Source organism: Ambystoma mexicanum, chromosome 5p (assembly GCF_040938575.1).
Source record: "Ambystoma mexicanum isolate Mex_15411 chromosome 5p, UKY_AmexF1_1, whole genome shotgun sequence".
Lineage (NCBI taxonomy): Eukaryota > Metazoa > Chordata > Amphibia > Caudata > Ambystomatidae > Ambystoma > Ambystoma mexicanum.
Window position 1 is genome coordinate 509,802,002 of NC_090930.1, and position 23,382 is coordinate 509,825,383.

General features: G+C 40.5%; 1 long non-coding RNA gene across 2 annotated transcripts in view; it reads right to left on the bottom strand.

Annotated features, from left to right (window-relative positions):
* LOC138481675 (uncharacterized) overlaps positions 1 to 23,382 on the bottom strand; it is a 782,881-nt gene that overhangs the window by 221,050 nt on the left and 538,449 nt on the right. Inside the window, exons 4-5 of one of the 2 annotated variants that reach the window (XR_011274324.1) lie at positions 23,078 to 23,197; positions 22,283 to 22,606 (exon numbers count right to left, since the gene is read on the bottom strand). This is a non-coding gene — a long non-coding RNA (uncharacterized lncRNA). Of the gene's footprint in view, positions 1 to 22,282; positions 22,607 to 23,077; positions 23,198 to 23,382 lie in introns of those variants that run through there. The other variant, XR_011274323.1, reaches the window with a different exon arrangement.

Below are 23,382 nucleotides of genomic sequence, written 5' to 3' on the forward strand. Positions count from 1 at the left end.
GGCCCTCATGCACTCTCTGCATCAATACTTTCCAGCCATTCTCCAACCAGTTATGCTTTCCCTCCTTATTGTTCCTTCTACCTGTCTCTCCCATGGCCTATGCCTACCCCCTGCCTTCCCTTCACTCCCATGCGTCCTCTTCCCCATTTCCCCTAACTCATCCACCCTATGCGCTCCCGTTCATCTACTCCACTAACTACCTCCTTTACCTCTGTAGACCCTACTAACCTCACCTGTGGTCTATGGAATGTTCAATCCCACAACAAAATAAAAATATGAACTCTTGATCGTGGCTTTCACTGAAACATAGATCCACCATTACTACAACACTGTGGCAACCCTTCACACTAACTGTGCTTCTTTCTCTCACTAACACCCTTCAATGTTGGTCTCATGATCGCATGGATATACCACTGGCACCCCTTCCGCCCTTCCCGTCTATTATTTCATCCCCGCCTCTTCTTTGAGCATATCTCGTTCCCACATCTTTTACTATCCTCTTCATCTTCTGCCTACTGGGCAGGCTCAACCGCTTCTACTCTAAGACTTCTTACTTGAAAGACTCCCAGCTAATGTCCCTCCCATCATAACGGGTGACATCAAACTCTCCAATATGACTAACGCCCAACAACCCAAACTTTAGCTACTCCTCTTTTTCTGACAACTCACCAGTAAACCTACATAACCTTCCAAAATTCAGCCAAGACATCACTCTCAGGGGGTCATTCCGAGTTTGGAGGCAGCCATGGTGCTCTTAGCCTCCAAACCCGTGTCCGTCACCGGGTAGACAGAATGGGGACTTACCGGGACATTCCGACCTATGCAGGCCCGGTAAGTCCCCATTCCAAAAACCATTCCCCATTCCTATTTGAGCCCCCATAGGGCTCAATGGGAATGGTGAAGGAGCTAATAATGTTCAACACCTCCCACCCACTTACCCACAATCCTTCTTAAGGACTGGTACTTGTGCCCGTGCCTGCGTGCCTGTGTGTAAGCCCTTTTGCAAGGGCTGTTCTGATGCTGTTGAGAGCTGAACAGAACGGGCAGGAGAATGTCTTTACCTTTCTTTAATAATCAATCATTGTGGGTATTGTGGCCAATAATTAAGTTACGTTTTATAATAAGTGGTAACTTGATTTGTTGAAATCATTATTGCTGGTCTCTATGTGTAAAAATCTAACTGTGAAACTTTACACATTAAAACAAACACGTCTTCTAAGCTTGAGATGCTGAAATTAATTGAGCATCTCAAATTAACCCTCTGTAAAACAAAACAGGTTTTGAATTCTACAATGATTCTTCGGCCAAAGCGAAGGAAAGAGCGTATTCAGCGCCTGCAGATATACGCTCATTTTATTCAATTGATCTTGCGAAAAATAGTACGGCATCGAGTCTTGAACCACCTACAACTTCTATTCAAGTGGCCGGCCTAATACCTGGTTTGACGTTAATTGACATAAGTGATCACACTATGTCTACGTTGACTGGGACAACCCTTTTTATATTTACTCTTTTATACCCTCGACTGAAAAGGAGCAATATGGAACCCCAACATACATCCCACCTGAAAGATTGGATAATATGCAAGCATTCCCTTCGAGCTTCAATTCCTATCAATCGACTAATTTGGTGAATGGAAATGTGCTTGTTCACAGTTGTAGGCAACAGGACATATTTACGTTCACCATTTTGCCAAATGTGGACCCTAATCATGCCGAAGTATGTCACAACATACCTAATATTGCTGGTTTAATAACCTAAATTGTCGAATTGCCTTTGATTCATCCAGCCCAACTTGATGATGTAGAAGTTAATGAGGGTAGCAAAGGGAGAACGATGCTTATCCCTCTTTCTCAATCTCCAATTCTATTTGCAACGGCTTCAGCAAACTCATCGCCCCTCTCTATTGTATTCTCACAATGCTCTCCTAAAAAGTGGTGGAGAGAGATGAATCTTTGCAGTGCTCTTTTGGTTATAATGCTTTGCTGTACACTACATTGACTTCAATGAAAACTCTATGAATCCTTAGAACAAAAACTGTATACAGACAGCATTATGAGAACAAATTCTTACTGAGCAAAGTAATACCAAACAGATATTGTCAGAAGAAATATAAGTCATTACCACAAAGAGAGCTTGTTGAGTAAGGAAGTATCAATGGATGAGTTGGTGCCGCCCCATGATGAAGCAGTGGCTAAAAACATATCTCAGCCTAATGACATAATGCCACATCCCTGCTAGATGATGCCGACAAAGCATTACATGTAGATGATTCTGTGATAGTAGTTGAGACTGTCATCAAATCTATGGGGAGCGATGACCCAGATTCAGCCCCAGTGACATTTAAGGCACAATTAATGACCGAATTTGGAATATTTTCAAAAATTTCAATTAAACCAGTGGATAAGAAAAAGTCAATTCCAAAACTGAAAAAATCTAAGAACATGAAAATGCTGCCTAGTGCGGCTTCTGCTTATGGGTCAAAACAATTCATAAAATGGCTTACGAGACTGTCAAAGCAAAAGCAAATTGCAAGTAAGGCAATCACTTTTAAGTATAAGCAAATAGCAAATAGCTAAGCAAAACACCAAAGTGAAAGCACCCCTGCACTTGGCTAAATATCAATTGACGGTGCATGAGCCGCTTGATGAATTGATAGGAGCTATCAAATCCCCCAAAAAATTGTCTGCTCAGGTAAACACAGAAAAATGGAAATGTATGTGTGGGATGTATTGACCCACTCTGCTATACTATGCGGCCTCACTCTGCTATCTTTGGTGCGAGAAACAGCAAAATGGCAGCAAAACCCTTGTGCGCGTCATAACCTCCAAAATCGTGTTTTTGAACACACAGAAAGATGGCTGCACAATCTGCCAACCATGCTGCATGTGTGGTGGAACAGAGCACACGCTGCAGAAAAAGTGCCATTGGGCTCCATGACAAGTAAAGATAGATTGCAGAGTGAGCAGCAGCGCTTTGCAAGTGAAACTCTAAAATGTGCCTGTAAATGACATTTACTTTGCTGCTGAAACTTCAAAATGCCCGTACATAACACCGACACTCAAAATCTTACTTGGCGCTAAAATTCAGTTAATCTAATGAAGCACTGTTAGTGAATTTACAAAGTCCTGAAATGTTAAGAGCAAAACATTTTCTCAGCAAAACTGGATTACCTGTGAATGAAAATTCCTGTCAAAAATCTGTGTGCAGCCTCACTGGGCTACCTGTGAGTGACAGCCACTGTCAAATGGGCTCTCCTGATTAAAACGTTAAAGTGGTCTAAAACTAAAGATCTGCCGGATTAGCAAATATAAAAGGACTGTTGCAGAATGTAACACGGATCTTAGTTGTTTTGATCCCACAGGTTTAAATCTAAGAATGTAATTTGTCTATGTCATCTGATGCCACAAGTTTGTTTATGCTGGATTTCAAGTCAAGAAATGAATAATTAACTTAGGCTGTGTGGGCCTGCAAGAGGTTGAAAAACAGATTTCCACCCAAGGGGAGGACATTCCTCTCAGCAGATGCTCACTGACCCATGATAATTGTGGGGCAGGCCATACTTTTTTCTGCTACCAAGGACTGAACAATGGCAGATTCTCCAGGCCAGGAAATGGACGTGTGAAAAAGTCATAAACTAGGCTTGCAGAAGGAAATCCCAAAGGTGGGGGCTGCTCCTTGCCTCCAGAGACAGACAAAAGGCTGACCATTTGCTGCTAAGGAATATGTAATGAACATTTTTAGAGACTTCTAACTCGCTATCAGAAGTGGTGAAAAATATAAAAAGGGCAGATTTGTTGATCTAATTTTTGGCCCTATATTTCAAAACGTGGTGGAACTGTGTAGCATATTCTGAACAGGAATGGCAGCATATGTGGTTTTATGGGAACTGTATTTATGCTAGAATTGTTAAACTTTGCACGCACATTCCTATGGTAAACACGCATCTGTGGAAATTTGGAGAAAGTTTGCAAAATGTGTTCATGGCGAAATTGACAAAATGCTGCAAAAAGGCAAAACATGGTCTCACAGCTGTGGGATTTTGATGAACAGATGCTCCATAAAATATGCAATCCTTGTATGTGATTTTCATAGAGGTTACAAATGTATAAATATGTATTTAGACAAAATCCAATTTTGATACTAGTGGATAGGGAAGGTTTCTAAGGATTGTAAAAACCAAACCACAAATTTGACATCATCTGTCGTTGATCCAATCACTCGGATGCAAGGCGGAGATGAGGCTCTGATCCAATCCCAGTTCACAGGGGCAAGTTTAGTTTAGCTGGCCCATACATCCATTTTTGTGATGTCATTGGAAAGGATAAATAGAGACAGCCTGCAACACATAGGGACACTCTCTTCTGATTCCAGCGAAGCACTCTGATCCAGCATTCAACATCCAGCCTTTAACATCCTTCCAGATCCACATGCCAATCACCAGGACAAACAGTAGCTGAACCATTTTCAGCTAGGCCTCAATCCCCAATTAATCCTCAACTAATCCTTACAACCCAGTGGAGCACTGTAATGTGGGGAAGCAGCCTGAAACTCTCTGACTTGCTACCATATGCTTGCCTGATGAACTCGCCATCGCGATGATCTGAAATATCCAGAAACAAGAAGGGCAGATCCCGTGCAGTTCCAGTGACCGGCCTAGTTGATCCTGTCCCACACCTGATGTGCTGTCCTTCCCTGATAGACCCGATCCATTGACCAGAATCTTGATGGGCCAAATATCTTAAATCCAAGTGGATTGTGAGTAGTAATAGGACGCTAGAGAACTATTGTATACCTTGCCTTATCTTGTTCCAACCTCATCTCTGAACGATCCATACTTTCATAACCAGTAACAGTGTCAAAATCTTAGTGCTATCTATTCTGTCGATTTGCTAAAGCATAATTTTCATAGTCATTTTTATTTGTGTAACTCTCATCCAAAAATCCCACTTCGAGTGTTTGGACTGGTTCCGCCGGGGATGGCACTGGGGATCTGTTACCGAAGTCATTAATCATTCTCAGAGCTTACTTCGTCCCAAGCTGGTTGTCTAGCCTGCATGCTCTAGTATTGAGTAAAGGCATAACTCATACTTTCTGATTTTAAACGGAAGTTCTTGTCCAAATTTGTGTCTTTATTTTCGAAAAACACCTCACACAAAAACCTCCATAAATCCCTCAGTTCTAAAGATAGAAACACATTTTCAACTCCCATTGATACCTCGCATCGTTTTGATCCAAAATCGCATATTAAAAGTTTGCCGCAAATTTACATTTTGCAAAAGTTTTACACGTGTTAATTAAAATTATTTCCCACTTTGCCTTTGAGATGCCAATTGTTTTCTTTTGTTTAAATTATTGCTTGTGAGTGCTTGCATCTGTTCAAAGCGGCTCCCATAGAAATGTATAATAATTTAAGCATTTTTGACCACATTTATGGTTTTTGCTCAGCCACTTTTAAAGCCATGCTGACAGTTGAAAAATCAAATCCTTTTTTCTCTTGTGCTTAATGGGGGAAGGCGGGAGTGATATTCTGTTTGGTCTGTATTATTCCTGAGTACCTGCTCTCTCCTTGCATCTATTAAATTGCCTATTGGTGGGTTGAGAGGTGTTGCAGGGAGAACCTCTAAACATAGTGCTATCTGTTCCTAACCAACCCAAAGTATTATTTTATTTGCTGCATTCTTTTTGGTGTTCATAACCTGATTTCCAGTGCATTCAAGATATTATTCATTGTCCTTGTCACCCCTTGGTGATTGTTGTTACCTATTAAAAATATACTCTCGATAGCTGACAACCTGATTGAGTATGGCAGAATATTAGAGCTGATATTTTTACCCAGTGTTGGTGTTCCATTGGAGAATGATGCTAGCTAACATATTTGCACTTTAGCCTTGTTAAGTGCATAGGGAAATTTCCACACTAATACTTAGTTCTAGTGTATTGTGCAAATTTGGATAGGCAACATTTATTTCTTTTTAACAAAAATTGTGATGTGTATTGATTGATATTGAAAGGTTTTAAATATTGTTTTAGTATTCATGATATGATGTATATATAGACACTGTTTGTTTCTTTTGTATGTTGTATGTTTGTTTGATATGTGTAAAGTTTAAGTTGCTTAGACTAAATCACATTCAATTAAAATTTTAAATTTAAAAATATATTGCGATTTAATTTCAAAACAATTTAACAAATATTTACTGTTACAAACTAGCCTGATTCCTGGTTCAGTGTGAGCGGGGGTATTTTGAGAAGGGTGTGATATGAGTGGTATATCATTGAGTATATTGAACTTATAGACAAAAATAAATAAGGGTTTAATTTGTGCACTACATGCTGGTCGAAACTTGGGTGTGTGCCTGATTGAAATCCGTTACATATGTTTGATACCGAATGTTGTTCAGACATCAGAGTCCATTGTGAAAATTTTGGAAGCTAGATTGGCAGACCTAGAGCAGGTTGTACAGCGCTCTCTCAATACAGGTACTGCTGAGAGATCCTTACATGCTCAGGGAGAAAGCATGACGGTGCCTTGTAATATTCCTCAAAATCAGCAACCCAAAGTCCAACATATCAATGTTGACCCACTCATTAAAAAAGCTCAAACAAGTCATTCCTCCAGTCAATTACATTATCACAGAGTGATCCTAAATTGCCGAGCAGACAATTCAGAAAATATGACCTGAATTGATCATCAGTCCTGAATATTTTGTCAGATATACCAGCTCTTGAAGATATATCAACGAATGATATAGATCAAGTGGAATTTTTACATGAGGCTGATCTATCATACGTAAGATTATGGATACGATCAGGAGCCATATTAAATCTATTTTGGCTATCTCGCTTAGAGGTTTTTGACTTAGGATTCACCCTTATCTACGAGTCATTTTTACAATATAATTCGGTCCAAAATACGAAAAGACCTATATGCCAATCTTCTGATTTAGACATCGGTTCGAACGTTGGGCCGAACAGGGTGTATTCTGCTGCATCTCTAAAGACAAATGTATCACAAGTAAGTGACCCCCACTTTCATACTCAACAACAACTATGATATTCCTTAGATCTGTGACCAATAACTGAATCTCAACACATATCTTTGCGTTACTTTCTTGGAATACTCGTGGCTACTCACATGTGTTTAATGAGATTAGTAGCAATTTTGAAGGTGCTGATATAATACTTTTGCAAGAGACCTGGTTTTTGAAAAGCCCAGTTTGGGAAGAGAATACCATTCTTATTAACCCAGCTACATCCAAATCTAAAGGACGTCCTTCTGCTGGCCTTCTGGTAGCCACAAGAAACTCAATGGGTTTGTGTCTGAATGAAGGGATTCTCATCAATAGTTATATACAATTGGCGAGGATCACTTTCCAACAACATTGCATCACAGTGATAAATGTGTACTGGAATCATTTGAACATCACTGATGAAGTCTTTTCACAGACATAGTTAATGTTTTTGACCTCATTGCCATGGATAAAGAGGTTACTGCCATCATTCTCGCCGATGACCTAAATTTAAATGGTTTACATGATAGCAAACAAAATCAGCCACCCGAGCACAAAGATGGAACAGTTTAATGCATAGCTGACAGATGATCATGCTCAATGGAGCCATTGAGGGTGATTTACCAGCTAAGTTTACTTAGCATCCTGACCAACAACAATCGGTTATTGATTATATCTATACTGGCTGTAAATTATTCCCACATATAAATTGATTCTCAGTTCACACTGAAAACCAAAGTGATATGATACGAGGGAGAAGTGCGGGTTAGTAATGGTCGTAATCGACTTATTTGTAACACCAAATGGCTACAGAAATTGCTTTTGACATTCCAAATTCAAAATAATAATGCTAAGCCTGCATGCTCTACACAGCAGGACTATACTTCAAGTTTGTATTTACTTCACAAGTAAAATTGCATGATAAAGATACAGTTCGGGAAATCAGAGCTTAAAAGCACAATATAGAAATTGGGTAGTAGCTAGTAGATCATTAATATATCAATACGATGGTGAGACAATGCTTAGAGCTGTTGCCTCAAGAAATTCAGGCGCTATATGGCATTTTCTTAACTCATGTACTTTAACATCACAAGTTTCTTTGCAGATGAATGCAGTACCTGAAAGTACGTGGCTAAACATTTTTTACAGCTATATGCCAAAGAAAGTCCATTGAAAACGCATACTGTATTTGCCGCTCTATTGTTTTCCCCTGTGAAATTTGATTTAGATGATATTAAGATGTACATTGGTAAACTATCTCAGTCCAGAGCGGTTGGCCCTGATGGTTTGTCTAACCATCAGTTTAAAGCCAATCCTGAATATTGGTCTAACATTCTAATGCTGATTTTTTCAGGAGGTAATGCGCACAGAACAAATTCCGATTAGCTGGAAGGAGTCAATTATAGCACCCATATTTTAAAAAGGGGATCAGACAAATCCATTAAGCTATCGTCCGATCACTTTATTGGACGCTCCCAGAAAATTGTTCTCTAAGCTGATCCTGAGAGATCTAACTGCATGGATCAATCGAGATAATCTGTTTGACCCCTATCAGACGGGTTTTGTTTTGGAGATGGCCACCTCGATTAAACTAATTACAGTCTCAGCAATACAACATCATATAGCAAAATCCAAACAATCTATATATATGGCATTTGTCGACTTTAGGTCGGCTTTTGACTCTGTAAGCAGGACCCTTTTATTCCATAAATTGGCTTATTGGGTTGTCCTTCGAATCTGTTGAATTTAATAAAACATCTCCATACTGATACCTCAATTAAGGTTCGGTTATCTGGTGATGGTAAACTTTCATCTTCAATTCCGACTGAACGAGGTCTTAAGCAGGGATGTGCACTTGCATCTATATTATTTAATTTCTTTATTCATGATATGAGTAATTCATTCTCTTCCATAATTTCAGATCCACCCCGTCTAGGGATTTCTCCATTAGCTTGGCTATTTTATGCGGAAAATGTGTTGCTCTTTTATAAAGCCCCCATTGGTCTCCAAAAACTCTTAAATGAATTAAGACTATATGCTGAGTCAAATCATCTTGAAATTAGCATTGAAAAACAAAGGTGTTAATAAGTACAATGACCAAAAGGAAATGCTCCTATAAATGGAAACTTAATGGAAATGAAATGGAACAGATAAAGCAGTATAAATATCTTGGAATTAACATAAGAGAGCGAAACTCAGATCTGCTTTATTATGAAGATCTTCAGGAAAAAATGCAAACTGCAACAGCACAGGCGGTTCTCCTAAAACATAATTACTGTAAGTTTTCTTATGCACTTCTAATAACATTTTATACCCAGAAAATAACTTCCATTATCTTATATGGTTAGGAATCTAAAAGTCATATGTCGTATCAGTTCTGGACTTGCATGGAAAGTACATTTTGGAAACAATCTTGGGTCTACCACAATGTGTATCGATGTCTGCTATACGTTACGAACTGGGATTGCTATCACTGTATGCCATGTATTGTTGGAAGGTGTTAAGCCTGTATGGGAAATTCCTTATGACATCTATTGGTGAACCACTAATTTGTGTTATAGCCGAATATATGCTTGCATCTGATCATTCATTTTTGTGCCAATGGCGTTTACTTGCAAAAACTGTAATGGATATGGCAGATATCACTGCAGAGACATTGATTGCAAATCCCAACAAAGCAAAATTTAATTTGTGGCATATGGATTGGATGCATACAATTGAACAATGTAAAAAGCATTTCATTTATCATGAACTCACAAGAATGGAGAAGGCTTTTAAAACACCTGAGCAATGTTTGCTAAAATTGCCTTTACCGGAATATAGACAAATTTATGTGAGGTTTCGATTTAATATGATCAAAACTAGACACATAATGAGGCAACAGCTGCAAATAAAAGAAGAGCAGTCTTACTGCAGATTCTGCAATATTCCAACATGCAAAGAAACGCTAGGTCATATATTAACAGAATGCAATGCTTTAATTAATAAGCAATGGTTGCTAATATTGACAAATATACCATTCTAACACCACAAGATTTGTGGGGAAGATTGTTTCACTCTAAGCTGCCTATGGGTCAAGTGACAATAGCAAAGTACATAGAACAACTACGAATAGAAACTTGTATAAAATGAATAGACAAATGCTTTTATCATTTCAATGTTATTTTCATTCTCTTTTCTCTCTACCTTTTATCATATTTTATAATTGAAAAATATTTTTTTTTGTATGTAATATGTAATTTGTGAAAAGTTCTTTGGACTAAAACACAAATAAATAAAAAGAATTTACAGATTGTTTGCAGAGTTGTAATTTGTCTTTATTAGACTTGCAAACACACAAAGCAAGTTCAGCAAGGAATTTCCAAAAGGCTTGTTTTTCCAGTCATTGTTGTTATTAACACTTGGGTTTCTGATCAAATTAATTTGGTTGTATTCAAATGCTACTATAATGATTTGGTGGTATACTGATTAGAAGAGTTAGATTAAGTCACGTTGGTGTGATTATTGATTAGAAGAGTTAGATTAAGTCACTTTGGTGTGATTTGCTATTGTCACAACTGGCAACACTGAGTGTTGAGAGAATCAGTGTGGTTCATCAATGCATTGATGAATCTTTTTTTATTGAGTTTTTCTATTGATGAGAAACAACTGTTTGCTATGTGAAGCCAATCAACACATGAAAATATGTATATATTTTTAAGAATAAAAGTATATAAACTAAAGGAATTGCATTTTTAATAAAATATTGTTTTGAGTGTAATTGTATATATCCAATGCATTATATTTTATTCAATTAGCAGTGTGGTTATCAATACACTTGCATAAAAGTGATTTAAACATATATGTTCAATAAGATATGTTAGCTAAATTGCATCTTAAGAGTTGCAACTGTTATCAATAACCTTTTTATTTATTTTATTTGTTTTTATTTTAATTACTTCCAACCAAAAATGGTTTTGTATATAGACAAACAACAAACATCATAGGTCAACGATAAAAAAATCCTAACATTGATAGCCACATAAATATAATCATAGATATGACACCATAGAATCATTAAAATATTCCCTGTGAAATCTCACCTAAAATGTCCATACATTTTTGATCAAATTTGACCATATGGTATATCACATTTATATTATTCCCTTCTAATAAGGCTCTCCATAAAAGCAACCGATCATCACAGTTTATATCATTATTATTGTAAGATTTTGTGATTTAATGATGTATGTATGTCTTATTACATCCAGACTCGCACAAGTAAACGTAGTCGACAGGTTTCTGCTGAACATTCAAAGTATTCAGTAAAATGTCTCACTTGTCAATTAACTGTTGTCTATTAACTGTCCACCACTCCACCAGTGCATTATCAACTAATGATCAGTGATGCACCATTATCTGAAACAAAGAATTTGAAGCAGGTTACATGTCTCTGTTTCATGCTTGCGTAATGAGTGAGCGAGACATTATTATTAATCCTTGTCACCAGTGTCCACTAAGAATGTTGCTCCTGTAAATGTCAGGATGGCAAATCGATTGAGAATCTGTTCACAGGAATGTTGCCACTAAAAAGGAATAACTTACTAAAGGAGCTCATGCTGCTTTAGGGACATATACATCCTGCAGCAATAGTCTCTACTTTTGGTATGTTGTGCTCTGCAAGAGAAAACCGAAAAAGCATCCAGAGGACTCTATTCAGAATGTATGTATCAATATATTTATTTGACTTGATACAAATATTTACAAATATGAATCAATCATGTATGAATCCACACTCTAAATCACATTTAAGTTGCAGGACGAACAAAATAATTTAATCATTCATCAACATACATTCTCATACGCACATACACATAAGAAATACATACACAAAAATTAGGTCTGTATGTAAAAGCGCATTCCGATGACAACATGAAAGAATTTTAACAATTTAGTTTAAGAACATGTCATCTTATATTGGAGTAGATCTGGGTAATCATCTGGGTAATCATTTTGAGAAAAAGTCTTTTTCATTTGATCTCGTCTCCAACAATCTCCGGTTTCCGACTTTTTTCGACGTGTTGGAATAATTTAATCCACGTCTTCATCAGGGAATCCTAAATAATGTTCTCTTAAATTGGAAGAAATGATTATGTGCTCTGACTTGCTAGTGCCACTACCAATATTCTTGTTAGTCAACCGAAGTAGAAAATCCTTTAGTCCGGCAATGACTATGCCGTTAATGCCATAGTCAATGTCGGACTAAAGGATTTTCTCCTTCAGTTTGGATATCCGAGTGAATTACAACTTGGTCCCACTTCAGATTATTCTAATCATCTCATGCTGTTGACTGACGAGAATAGTGGTAGTGGCAATATCAAGTGGGAGCATATAATCATTTCTGCCAACTTAAGAGCACATTATTTAGGATCCCCTATGAAGACGTGGATTAAATCCTCACCACAAAGCAGCACCGGCATAATGAGCAGCAGCTACTAAAGCAGCAATTCCAAACTGCCCAGGTCCAGACAACCTTCCCATTGTTCACATTGTAGAGAAATCAATCTATATAAAGGAAAGTATCAAATCAAAAAACATATATATTACACGGCCTGTGGTAGCGGGCGTGTAGTTATGGTTAAGTTGCTAAATTCATGCGAAGATCAGTTTTTTGGGGCTTATAACTTCACTCCCACTGGACGAATCCTCACCAAACTTTGTTAAAAAGTATATGGACTGCTCTGAATTTTTTTACCCAACTTCGGTGAGGTTTCATGCAGGAGGGAAAGTTATAGGGCGGTCCCAAATTATTTTTTCCCCATAGACTGAATGGGGGACAACTTTGCGCATGACTACAGACCGAACGGCTGGACGGCTTTTCACCAAATTTGCAGCAGAAGCAGGGACTTGGATCAGAAAGCGTCCGTTTGTGTCTTTTGGTGGGAATCTGACCAGTACTTTTGTTGCAAATGACTGAAATGTACGTCTCTAAAAATGAATGATATCTGGGTCCTCTGCGGACCCACTTCCCTGTTCATGCTGCGGACCGAAGTGTCATTGGCTTGCGGTACGGTGTGCTGTCAGAGAACTTTGGACGCTGCCGGTGGTTGGCTGGAGGGAAGCGTGCTGTGCATCAACAATGTTTGAGAAATACTGCCATGGTGTCTCGGTGGACAGTGCGCCGGTGGAAGGGTCTGCAAAATATACCATACGCCATGTGTTGGCCACAAGAAGGGAGGGAAAGGGCTGTTGAGTGAGAAGTGGTTAATGTGACATATGTAAATAGGTGGAAGAAGACGGAGGAGTGGCTGCAGTATTGGTGTGTATTGCGCACATTCGCGGGTACCCAGACAGCCGATAACTTTGTGTGGTGATTTTAGGCAGCTGTCGTAATGGCACAATAGCTTCTGCTGTGACCTGTTTGCAGTGACCTCTCTCCGAGGTAAGTGGTGGCAGATGAATTTCAGATGGGGAGTGATTTGCACATGGCATAGGGTTGGTGGGAGCGCGGGTGCCTGTGCTATGCAGATGGGATGCGGTAGTTGGGGACATGGTGGCATGCATGGGTGCATGAAGTTGTGGTGGGTCTATTGAAGGCTTAGACTATTGGGTGCATGACTGAAGGCCATAGGCCAGAGCCCATGCTCTGAAGAGCCTAGGGCTTCAGCTCACTGACCGCAGATATGCATGTGTGATTCTGTATCCGGTGGAGGGGGTGCATACATAGTGTGGTGTGTGCAGATTGTTTGGAGTAGGGACAATGTTGACAACAGTATGTGGGTAGGTTGGCAGTGACACAATACTTTGTGAATGGAAGTGGGTACGTCCGCACTATGTGAATGAAAGTGCACAGGGGTGCAGGAGGCAGTGTTTTGTTTCTACATTGGCACCCTGTATGCAGCAACCGCTTTCCGTGGTGAGTGGTGGCAGGTGAATTTCAGAAGGGGAGTGAATTACACATGGCATAGGGTGGGTGGGAGCACGGCTGCCTGTGCTATGCTGATGGATAGCGGTGGTTGGGGACATGGTGGCATGCATGGATGCATGCATTTGGGATGGGTTTGTCAAGGATTACACCATTGGGTGCATGGCTCAAGGCCATGCTCTCAAGAGCCTATGGCTTCAGCTCACCCACCGTAGCAATGCATGTGTGACTCTGTATCCGGTAGAGGGGGATGCTTGCATAGTCTGGTGTGTGCAGATTGGTTGGAGTAGGTCAGATGACTGTTAGAACGTGGTAAAGTTTTTGATGTGTGGTTGGAGATGCTGCAGTGAAAAGTTATGCATTGTAGCCAATGGGTGCAGTGTTTGCATATTGTCAGTATGGTAGAAGGTATTGTTGAAGGGAGTTTATATGTGCTTGAATAGTGTGTTGTGTGTAGATTCCTTGTAGTATGGGCAATGTTTTAAGCATTGTGTGGTTAGGTTGGCAGTGATACAATACTTTCTGAGTGGAACAATAATATGTTAATGAAAGGACGTAAGGCTGCCGGAGACAGTGTAATGTGTGCACATTATGGTAACTGTTGTATTCAACACTGTGCATATGCATTGCGGTGTGGAGGTTGGTTAGAAGTGGTGGTGCCAGTGGTGTGTATGTGCATAGTGGTACTTGGTGAAGTGCTGGCATGAATGGTTGCATTACGGTGCAGGGAGTGTGTGCAATGAGCACAGCCACTGTAGCAATGCAGGTTTGACAGTGCATTAGGCACAGGTTGGTGATGTTTGGGGAATGGTGCAGTGAGAAGTTGTGTACTGTGCAGTGTTTATGTAATGTGAGTATGGAAGAGGGTATGCTTGAAGTGGAGCTTATATGTGCTTGGTTACTGTGCTGTGGTTTTGGGTGCATGGCCGAAGGCCGTAGCCCATGCTCTGAAGAGCCTAGGGCTTTAGCTCACCCACCGCAGCAATCAATGCATGTCTGACTTTGCATTCGGTAGAGGGGGGTGCTTGCATAGTGTGGTGTGTGCAAATTGGTTGGAGTAGGACCAATGTTGCGAACGGTATGTGGGTAGGTTGACAGTGAGACAATACTTTGTGAATGGAAGTGCGTATGGCCGTAGTATGTGAATGAAAGTGCACAGGGGTGCAGAAGACAGTGCTTAATTTGTACATTATGGTAATTGTTGGAATTTTTTTCTGCACAGCTCCAACCACACATCAAAAACTTTACAACGTTCTAACAGTTACCTCACCTGCAAACCAAACATACACACATGGCAGCTCTCTTCTGCTGCTCAATTGCGTCTGAAATATGCTCCACACCCATTCTGTACAAGTCATCACCCTCTAACGGATGCAGAGTCAACAATGCATTATTAACGTGGTTGTGCTCAAGACCTAGGCTCTTGAGTACATGGCCTATGTATACAGAGTCAGACATGCACTTCTGCAGTGGGTAAGCTTAGGGCCTAGGCTCTTGAGTGCATGGCCTACGGCCTACGGCCTTCAGACATGCACCCAATAGTCTAGGCCTTGCACACACCCACCGCAATGTAATACCACCATACGTGTCACCATGTCACCAACGACGACAATCCACATACACAGCACTGCAATCAGCACTCCTACCCAACCTGCGTACCGTCATAGGGGAATGCAGGAAAAAAGTGCAGCAATTACCTTAATGCACAAATAAAGCACTGTTTCCTGCACCCCTGTGCACTTTCATTCGCATACTATGGCCATACTCACTTCCATTCACAAAGCATTGTCTCACTGGCAAACTATTCCCACCATTGGCCCTACTCCAACCAATTTGCACACACCACAGTATGCAAGCACCCCAGCTACTGGATGCAAAGTCAGACATGCATTGCTGTGGTGGGTGAGCTGAAGCCCACGGCTCTTGAGTGCATGTGCTCTGGCCTACAGCCTTCAGCCATGCACCCAATAGTCTAATCCTTCAACACACCCACCACAAATAAATCTGCACACGGCATAGTAACCAAGCACATATAAGCTGCACTTCAACCATACCCTCTTGCATACTCACATTACATAAACATTGCATACTGTGGCCACAGTACACAACTTCTCACTGCACCATCTCCTGCTGTATATGCTGGGTGCACCTCTGATTTTTTAACAGAGGTTTCTGGTGGAGGGGCTTTGGAATGAAACGGAATGTGTACTAAGAGTGTGTAACGGTAAATATGGAGTGGTTTACAGAAATGATATTGTGCAATGCAGAGGTTTTGTATGTGCTTGCTGCATGCATGTTTGAAAATGTGACAACACCCAATGGGGGAGTGCTGCAAAAATGCCTGTTCAAAGGGAAGAAGTATTGTCTGTGTGTTACTGGGCCGTGACCCTCATTGCAGATGGGAAAGCGCACATGCCACATTCTGCCATTATGACCATGGTGCACATGGGAATTGAATTGCAGTGCTGCTCTAGCAAGTAGGTGTTTAGGGTGTGGTTGACAGGAATGCACGGTTACAATTTGTCCAAATACTGTGTTGTGAGGTTGGTTGAGATTGAGAGATGCAGAGTGCTTATTGTCGGTGATACCTTTGTGTGCCATCTGCACAGGTGTTGTGTGCAAAGAGGAGTTGCTGGTAATGTCAGCTTTCCAAGGAGCAATGCTTTCTGGGGCTGTCAGGGTGACTGCATTTTTGGCAGGATGGTTCGGCTTTGCAGATATGTGGCCTCCATCACGAGCGTTGACTTTGTTGCCGTGCACTATGGAAGTGTACATGTGGGTTACATGTCATGTGGACGTTTAATAAGTCACCTCAAGAGGTTGCGGAACGCAGTGATGCAGAATTTTGCTACTGCCAAGGTCGTTTTCTCATGCATAACAGCAGTAGGGGTATGGGCCCTTGACGGTGTAATTTGTCCCCAGCCAGAGGTCGGAAGGTGTGTTATAAAGAGACGCATGAGTGAATTTATGCAGACTGCTGGCATGTTCTCCACCCACTATGAGATCATGAGGTTGCAACATTTGCAGTCATTCTGTAGAAATAGCATTTATATGAGCAGCATTGGCAATGCCGTTTTCTTTTACACTGTGCAAGAAACATTAACTAGAATGTGGTAAAAATGTGAGGAGAGACAAACAGAAACGCATATAAACAGAAAAAAAAGTTGCTTGTACGCATGTAAAAATAAAAACAATCAAAAACCTTTATACATCTACGATGGAAGCCCCAATCCCCTACCCAGCTTGATATTTCTTGCACCGCCACCCCCCGCCCTCATTATCACGAAAAGGTTGCAGATTGTGCATTAGTTTCAGGATTACATGTGCCACATCCTGGATGGCCATGTGGCTGTATGCGGATGGCGAAATCGTGCATACTTTTAGTAAACTTTACAGTGGACATGCTTTGGAATGGCACAATACTTGTATTGTAAATGCGTAACTGTACATTTTAAGTGTTATACAGGAGTGACATTGTTGGATGATGGCGGCTTTCATGAGATTGGTGGATGCGTGTGTGCCTACTTACGCGTAAGCCAATGAGGTAGTGCTGCAGAGAAGATTGGAAGAATGTCTGCTCCAGCTTTCAGCTTTGGAGGGGTGTGGCCCTCGCGGTCCCTGCGGAAAGGCATGTGCCACATTCTGCGCTTCTTACCATGCTGGACAATGGGAATGGGACTATGGCCTTTGGCCAACCAGGGGCTCAGGGTGTGCGTAACAGGAAAGGGTGGCATTCACTTTTTCAATTACTTTGTGTACTGCGGCTGGCAAACATGGCAAGACCCACAGTTTTCCTCGTGGGTGATGCCTTCGTGGAAGATCTGTCCGTGTATAAGAAGACTTATCAGGCAATTTCGTTTTGGAAGGAGTGGACACTTTGTGGTGTAGTGTCGAAGCATTCTGTTTCGGCGGACTGCTTGTAGAATATTGGTGCGTGGCCTCTTAGGCAACTGTTAATGTTGTGATTGTGTACTTTGGAGCCTTCTTTTTGGGTTATATGTCTTGTTCCCGTGTGTACTGTGAACTGAAGATTATGATGAACGTAGTGCAGCACATTTTTCCTACCTCCAAGGTGCTTTTCTCATGTATACCCCTGAGAATAGTGTGGACGTATTCCAATGATTTCTGTCGGCAGCCAGAGGTCAGAAGGGGTCTCATCAACAGAAGCAAGTGCGACTTCTTGAGTGCTGCTGGGATGTTCTCCTGTGAGAATGAGAACATTGGTTCGCGATACATACACCTTTTCAAGGCAAATGGCATGACTTTGTCGACCAGTTGAAATGAAATGTTTTTTCACAATCTGCACAATGCATTGAAGACCCTATTGTAAGAATGTGAGCTGACGTTGAAAACACACATTTATGTATTAAACCCACAAAAAAGTGTTTCTAGGAAAGCACCTTTGAAAAGAAAAAATTAATAAAAAGCCCCCCAAAGGCTCTTTTAAGAGCCACCACAACTAACGATGTCCGCTCCCCTGGTTGAAAGTTATTCCCCCACACATGCGCTCACACAGCACAAAAAGTCAGCGAATATCGCAATAGTTGCAGGGTGGCACGTGTTACATACGAACCATTTTGAAGATGACGGCCATAGAGATGGGCCTGCAGAGGCTACGGGATTGGGCAATAAAGTTTGTGGGTATGGTGTGTATGGACAGACTGTGCTACATTGTGTATTTGTCAACAGAAATGCATATGGTGCGGTTATGGCTGTGTGTTTCACGAGGCACAGCGTGCAGGTTTTAGGGGATTCTGATATACATTGACTGAAAGTGAATGGAAAACACTGTGCAATGGCTGCTCATTTTGCAATATATCATGCGCATGTGTAGTGCTATGGAGTAGCTACAATGAAGTAACTGATTTTGGTTTCTCTGTGTGACACTTTGGTGACACGCAATCATGCCGATATTATTGTTGTTCATTTTACAGGGAAAATTGCACAGCATGTTACACGACTTTCAGTGCTGTTTGCGATGAAGGAGGCACTTGCCCAGTTCATGCATTTGTTTCCGATCTGTTGCATAAGTTTCTATCGCATTATGCAGCCACTGATGTGGCAGCGCAATTTTCTATTTGGTCCGTTAAAGCAGACAGCGCGGTACATTGCAAAGAAGTGTATTTGTGCCTTTGTTCGACATGTGCCAATGGCAAACTTCACCCATGAGAATATGACGTTTCACAGCATGAATACTTTTCCCCGGCTTGAACGTTCATGTTACTACTGCCTGCCATCCCGATTTCTGCACACCCCATCTAAACTGGCTTGGTGCCCTTCTTGAAAGTAGTGACTTTTTTTGTAGTAAATGCTGCGCAGTGACACTCTTGAAAACACTCTGCAACACGTAAAGAAACTTCTTTGTACAGCAACCCCCTTTCTAACCAGTTGAACTACAGTGTTTAGCACACTGCCACGCCTCCCGCCCTGCATGCGTGCATTGGCTATTCCGTTGTTGATCTGTGAAAGGTGCTTTCTTTATTTACCTTTTTTCCTTTCCAAGTTCATTTTCATTTATTATGGTGTTCTCACACACGCCACAGAAGAAGCAGCAGGAAAGGTCCGGTACAGAAGAGGCAGCACCTGCATGGATCCTATAGTGGACGTGCCGGGAGACAGAATTATTGGTTGGCCCTCACCTACATAGGCACTAGTCATTGTAATGCTCCTGTAAGAAGAACCGTTCCCATGAACTTCCAAGTACCTTCCCTCTGTATAGTGGCACATTGCAATACATGCACAATACAATGCCCTTTGCCTGGTAAGGGTCTGTAGCGCGGCATATGGTTTGCAAAGGTTATTTTACAGCTCTGCTGCCCTACAGGAGTGCCCCTCTTGTTGTCCGTAGCAGATGTGGCAAATGCTGTACTTGAAAGTATGCTACGTAATTGTTGGAAGGGTGGTAGCCTGCCCACAGGTCCCTTGTGATTTCATTTCAGTTGTTGTCACATGAAGTGTAAACACTTTATGCTATGGCATTAGTGTTAGGGGTAGCATTCACGGATATACATACATTGTGGAATACGAGAATGTTTACACCAACTCGAAACACAGCTTCATTACGTGCAGCAGGAAGCCATTTATTTTGTGCGACCCATGCAGCTGCAGCACTTTTCTAACAAGCACTAAGATTGTTTGCGCTCTGCATATTCTGCTGTTTCCTTAATTGCCTTCACATGCACTAGTATCTGTGTGACCAAGGAGCACCAGCTTTGCCATTTTGCAGACTTACTACAAACTGTTCCACCTGCAGTTACATGTTTTCTTCAACTGTACGACTGGCAGGCGATACTTTCTATCACACTGCTGAGTGCAGACACAATGTATCTGTTTCATGGAAAGGCAAGAAGCAGATAAATCAAAGTAATGCAACATTTAACACACCCAGCTTACACTGCAGGTTGCTGTTCCTTGTTTACCAGTTCCGTTATACAGTTAGGAGTGCTTTAGCCACACATTGGTAGATTTGCAGAGCCACCTACGAATTTGGCAGCAGTACTTTAAAATGCGGTAGTCTACTACATGAATCCCTAGGGCTGGCGCCAGAGGCGGTGTTACCAGCATACAGTGGATGACCTATGCATGGGTCTAGGTGTGGAACAGAAACATTTGCGCTTCCACAAGTACTTAAAAGTGCATTCAAAGATCCGGACATGCGGTCACTGATGGAATCTTACGGATACTTGCAGTGTGATTGCACATATGGCAACCAGGTGCGCTCTCCCTAGGAAACGTCTATATGGCTCACCTGTAGTCATCTCGGCCATTAGTGTGTGGCACCGATTTACCATGCACTGTTAACACAAAAAGAGAGCCTACTGACACACTAAACCACATTTACTATGTACATCTGTAATTGCTACACTACACCAACACTATTCGGAAAAGTAAGCGGTAGCGCAAATGGATACATACACCAGACAATTTGCCCTTTCCATGCGTTCATCACCAGGGCAGCCAAGGAATCAGTAACAAACCGTTGTTAACGGGACATTATGGTTATGTTGCCGTACCAAATACCTATCCTCTTTACAGAAAATGCTATGCTAAAGCAACGTTCTGCTTACAGTGCCCTACTAAAAACCTATGAAATGGCTCCCTTTGTTTTGTTCACTACCATAAGTAGGCCAGATGCTTTTCTTCACTAACAGTCAGGAACAAAGAATTCAAAAGGTTCTTACACTACTTTCCTTACGGTTCACTCACATCATATGATACATATACATATAGGGGAAGAGGAAAGCTTAAAACACAGCACTGGTTTCTGTGCATGAAGATAATCAGTTATGTTATGAACAATTTCTGGTAATACTGCTCCTTTTTAGCTTACTTTAATTCCCTTGTATATGGTCATGTCTGTATGCATTGTGGAATCTTTGTGGTTTCTGTGCAGTAGTGCAATTATGTAGTCATAAAGGCAATGGTAGAAAATTCTTACAAGTTTCACAGCACCCAACACTCTAGAACAAATGCATTCATGATTTCACTATGTAACATGGAAAGATTTTGAAGGTTACACTTCCACGAGGCATGGTGCAGACAATGGCTATGTTTGCACATGAGTTCCTTCATGTACAGTGAAGAAGTGCATAATACAATGGTGTGTATAGCAATGCATTCTTCCATGACCTACTTATCTCATGATAGTTCTTCCAATAATCTTTGATAGTTTTCTGTCACCATTACAATAACAATCCCTTGTGGAGGCTTCCTATTAAAACTACATGCACATGTGATGTCATCAGTGATGTCATGAATGAGATTTGTGATGGCGTATTTGATGTTATGGGTGTTAGTCCTTGCAGTGCAAACTGGTGGTGTGAGTTATGGTTGCTATGCTTACCATAACTGTAGTATTTCGGGGGGGGGTTTGGGTTTTACCTGTAACCACAACGCCCCTGTAACAATGTTTTTCCATTGAATTTCATAGGTTTTTGCTAGTGAAACTTAACCATCAAACATACACGTTAAATGGCCATTTTTCTTTTTGCAAGCAATTTACATGTAGTAATGTCAAATAGCTTGTTTTTCAATTGAGTTGTCTTAAGTGCTGTATGAAACATATACATTGAGAAAACATGAGGCATATAGATAGATTTAGGCAATGTCCTGATTACACATTGCTTTCTATAAAATGAAAGCTTTGTCCTGGTGCGTCATACTTTTTTCAATCCATGGAGAAAGTGCATTCAGGGCAATCCAAGTTTACATATGGTGATGTGTGCGCTTTCACAAAAGTATATATTCAAGTTAAATGTAGCTTTGAGAATTGAATTGACTAGCGAATTGATCATTCATCATTGTAGTAATCATTGAAATTGTTTTTTTCAGAGAGAATAGTAAACATGTATATACATTGTTTATATTTTAATTTGATGTTATTATATCTATTTCTATAAATAGACCAACTCTGCAACTCAACGTATTTCTTGTCACAAAAGGGGAGGGAGGCTGTAGTGTATCGATAATGTTAAATTGGCGTGTCACAGGTTCATAAAAAGAACTTTTTTCAATAAATTAAAAAAATGCATACCTGATTTGAGGTGCAAATATAATAAAGTATGAAAACATATAACAGGTAGAAAGATAGTATCTCTCAGTTCATGGCATCAGCCCTCTGTTTCTTGTCAAGTAATTAATTGCAGCCCTGCACGGTTTCTTCATCCATTCATTGCTCCTGAGAATTGGGCTAAAAGGGACTGAATCACACTCTTGTACACATGTTGTTCTTCAGAAAACAAAGCAAGTTAAATTGCATCACAGCTCATAAAAAGTTAAACAACCTCTGCAGCTCTGAATAATACAAATGGTTCACTATTAAACAAGATAATCTTGGAAATCAAAAAGGGGCACCCCTTCAAAGCTTTAAAAACACTTGCCATTCAATAAGGAAACAAACCTCAACTCATTTGTATAGTTTTGTTTATTCTAGATAGTGTTGTAATTACAGAAAAAGTGGAGAAAAAAACATGCAGTCTTTAAATGATTCCTCAAATTATTCAATAAACACACAATGCATTCATCCGTAACAGAACCTGGCAATCTTTCTTTCAGCCCTTTGAACTCATAATATTTCCCGTTTTATAGGCAGGGTACTTGTTTGATTACCAGACAAGAAGCCACCTAATTTGTACAATGCAAGGAATACATATGAAATTACCTTTCTGTTGTGGTTCTTCTTGCAGCTCTCTTTATGGCAATTCTATCCAGGTTCTTCGGTTGCTTGTGTGTACAGAGTCTTTCGTAATTCAGGTGTCAAATACCAGTTGAACTAGGAATTCTACAGAAACAAGTGACAAACCTAACCTGAATGAAGGTATATTAGTTACATGGTAAATGATCAGTTACGTTTCTAAACACCTGGTAATGGTGTATCTGTTGTTTGTTGAACTGTGAAAATGTTTAATATCTTTCCTGTATTTTCCATTCTACTTAGAGGAAAATATGGTAGTTTCAAAGAAGAAA